Below are 3293 nucleotides of genomic sequence, written 5' to 3' on the forward strand. Positions count from 1 at the left end.
AATCAAAGCATCTCTTTGCTGCTTGGACTCTGGGGGCAAGGTTTTCTAGGCATAAGCAAGGGATCCTTGTGCCCTGACACTCCATATTCATCATCGTAATATTATTATGATATGATTATGGAATAATTATGATGCATTTTTTACAAGATGGGTCCTGTCAGGTGTCATTGGAAAAGTGATGATTTGCTGAATATGGCCAGTCTTCTATGGATTATTGTGCATGGATCATTTTTGCATCTAAAGTTCTGAATACTGACCATGTATCCACGGTATGCATCTGATGAAGTGAGCTGTAGCTCACGAAAGCTCATGCTCAGATAAATTGGTTAGTCTCTAAGGTGCCACAAGTCCTCCTGTTCTTTTTGCGAATACAGACTAACACGGCTGCTGCTCGGAAACCTGACCATGTATCTGTATTTCAAATGTAGTTACACCTGGGTAACGCCCACTAGGGAAAATGCTTCCAGCCTAGACAGCAGGTGGGGAAGGGCCTATGCAAGGGAATGGGCCATTTGGGAAAACAATAGGCCTCTGGAGAAGCTCATCCCCCACCCAGTGAGTCTTCCTGAGAATGCTCCAGACAGGCTGCTCTGACTCTGCAAGGGCATGTGACCAGACCACATGACTCTGGACTCCATTTTGGGTACCTGTATTTTTCCACAAGCTGGGCTGGGAGCTGGTTTTGGAATAAGAGGTCCCACCATATGGTAAAGCAATATAAAGCAGGGAGTGACATCCTCTGGGGTTCTTCAGTCCCCCACAACTGAACACCTAAGAGAAGCTCCAAAAGAAAAGGACTTGGAACAGGGTGGGGAGCCCGGGCTGCAAAGCCAGTGCAGTTGTGTTGTGCCTTGAGGATCTGCAAGCCTGCTGGTATCATCCGTCAGGGTGAGAGATTGTTCATTCAAATCCTATCCTAGGACGTTAAGGTTAGTTTGCGTTGTTCTTTATTTGCTAGGTAATCTGCTTTGATCTGTTTGCTTGCCCTTATAGTAATTTAAAACCTGTCTTTCGGAGTTAATAAAAGTGTTGTTTTGCTTTATCTAACAGCAGTGTGCTTTTGACGGAAGTGCCTGGAGAAAATCTCAGCTTGGTTTAACGCACGCAGGTTGGCATCTTCCTTCCCGCATCCAGGGGAGGGTGAACTTTATGCGCTTCCATTGTACAGACCCTTGTGCAGTGCAAGATGGTTCCCTTTGGGGTTTGGGCTCCCGAGGCGGGTGCGTGCCGGGGAGCGGCGAAATGGGCTGGTGTCTGCTGGTTGCGCTCAGGGAGCCCAGTTTGGGTGAGTGGCGCCACCTGCTGTCATTGTGGGTAGTAACAGGGCCTGGGTGGGGCTGGCTGCGGCCCCAACTCAGTTGTGTGCCTTAGAGGGGCGCAGCGGTTTCTCAGGGCTCCCAGACTGCACCCCAGGGGTGACAACCCATCACAATCCCCAGAGTTTAGCCTGGGCTAGCCCTGAAGGACACACAGAGGTTGCTGATTACAGACACTTCTGTTAACTTTTGGAACCTAAAATTATAACCCATTTGAGTTTTGATGGTCACCTGCTTTAACCTTGTAAATAACTCTCCAGTTTCCTCTTCCTAGTAATAAATCTGTATCTAGTTCATTACAGGACCGGCTATGAGCCTTGTCTCTGGTGTGAGATCTGAGGTGCAGTCGACCTGGGGAAAGTGACTGGTCCTTTGGACTGGGAGTAAGTGGAACGTTGCTGTGAGCCTTGGTGCAAGGGAGCAGTTGTCACACAGGCAGGCTCAGCTGGGCGGCCAGACCGATCCGAGCGCCCAAGGGGACGTCTGCGACTCCGTGGTTGGGCTGTTACGGTGCCTGAGGGGTTTACACTTATAGATTCATAGACTCATAGATACTAAGGTCAGAAGGGACCATTATGATCATCTAGTCCGACCCCCTGCACAACGCAGGCCACAGAATCTCACCCACCCACTCCTGCGAAAAACCTCTCACCTATGTCTGAGCTATTGAAGTCCTCAAATCGTGGTTTAAAGACTTCAAGGAGCAGAGAATCCTCCAGCAAGTGACCCGTGCCCCATGCTACAGAGGAAGGCAAAAACCTCCAGGGCCTCTTCCAATCTGCCCTGGAGGAAAATTCCTTCCCGACCTCCAATATGGCGATCAGCTAAACCCTGAGCATGTGGGCAAGACTCACCAGCCAGATACCCAGGAAAGAATTTTCTGTAGTAACTCAGATCCCACCCCACCTACTCAGATCCCATCCCATCACAGGCCATTGGGCCTATTTACCATGAATATTTAAAGATCAATTAATTACCTGGTTGGTGAAATCTGAGCACAGAACTCACAGCCAATGTGGAGTTTGTGCCCTGGTTCCCAACAGCCTGTCCTGAGGCTGGTTCTCAGATCTTGAGTGACTGCAAGCTGCCTTGCAGTCTGCCGTGTGGGAGGGTCTATGGGTGTGGACGTGGTGGTGTGGGTATGTGGGGTTGGGTTGGGTGGCTGTGGTTCTGGGTTGGATGTGGGGATGTGTGTGAGTATGTAGCTCTGGAACGTTGGATGTATGTGGTTGTGGGTCTGGGGGATACGTGGGTGTGATTGGTTGAGTATAGTTGGTTGTGGGGGGCTGGTTGTGGTTTGGCGTGGGTGTGGTTGGTTCATTCTGAGTGTGTATGTGGGTGTGGCTGGGTGGTGGTGGATGTGATTGAGGGATCAGGGTTGGTTGTAAGTGTTGTGGGTGTGGTTGGTTGTGTGTGGTGGTGGACATGGGTAGGTGCATGTGATTCGTTGGTGGTCGGTGTGGTTGTGGGGTCCGGTTGGTAGTAGGTGTGGCTGGTTGGGGGGTAGGGATGAGTAGGTGAGTCTGGTTGGTTGGTGGTAGGTGTGGTTGCGGGTCAGGGTCGGTTGTAGGTGTGGGTGGTTGGATGTGTTGGAGGGTGCGGTTGGTTGGTGGTAGGTGCGGTTGCGGGTCAGGGTCGGTTGTAGGTGTGGGTGGTTGGATGTGTTGGAGGGTGCGGTTGGTTGGTGGTAGGTGTGGTTGCGGGTCAGGGTCGGTTGTAGGTGTGGGTGGTTGGATGTGTTGGAGGGTGCGGTTGGTTGGTGGTAGGGGTGGTTGCAGGTCAGGGTCGGCTGCAGGTGTGGGTGGTTGGATGTGTTGGAGGGTGTGGTTGGTTGGTGGTAGGTGTGGTTGCAGGTCAGGGTCGGTTGTAGGTGTGGGTGGTTGGATGTGTTGAGGGTGTGGTTGGTTGGTGGTAGGGGTGGTTGCGGGATCAGGGTCGGTTGTAGGTGTGGGTGGTTGGATGTGTTGGAGGGTGCGG

At 51.7% G+C, this 3293-nt stretch overlaps 1 long non-coding RNA gene across 1 annotated transcript; it reads left to right on the top strand.

Moving 5' to 3' along the window:
* The first annotated feature begins 676 nt into the window (after positions 1-676).
* LOC311520096 lies at positions 677-2864 on the top strand. Its single transcript, XR_014711490.1, has 3 exons — positions 677-929; positions 1051-1108; positions 1609-2864. It is a non-coding gene; the product is annotated as an uncharacterized lncRNA (long non-coding RNA).
* The last annotated feature ends 429 nt before the right edge of the window (positions 2865-3293 follow it).

Source organism: Lepidochelys olivacea (assembly GCF_965140295.1).
Source record: "Lepidochelys olivacea isolate rLepOli2 genome assembly, chromosome: 4".
NCBI lineage: Eukaryota > Metazoa > Chordata > Testudines > Cheloniidae > Lepidochelys > Lepidochelys olivacea.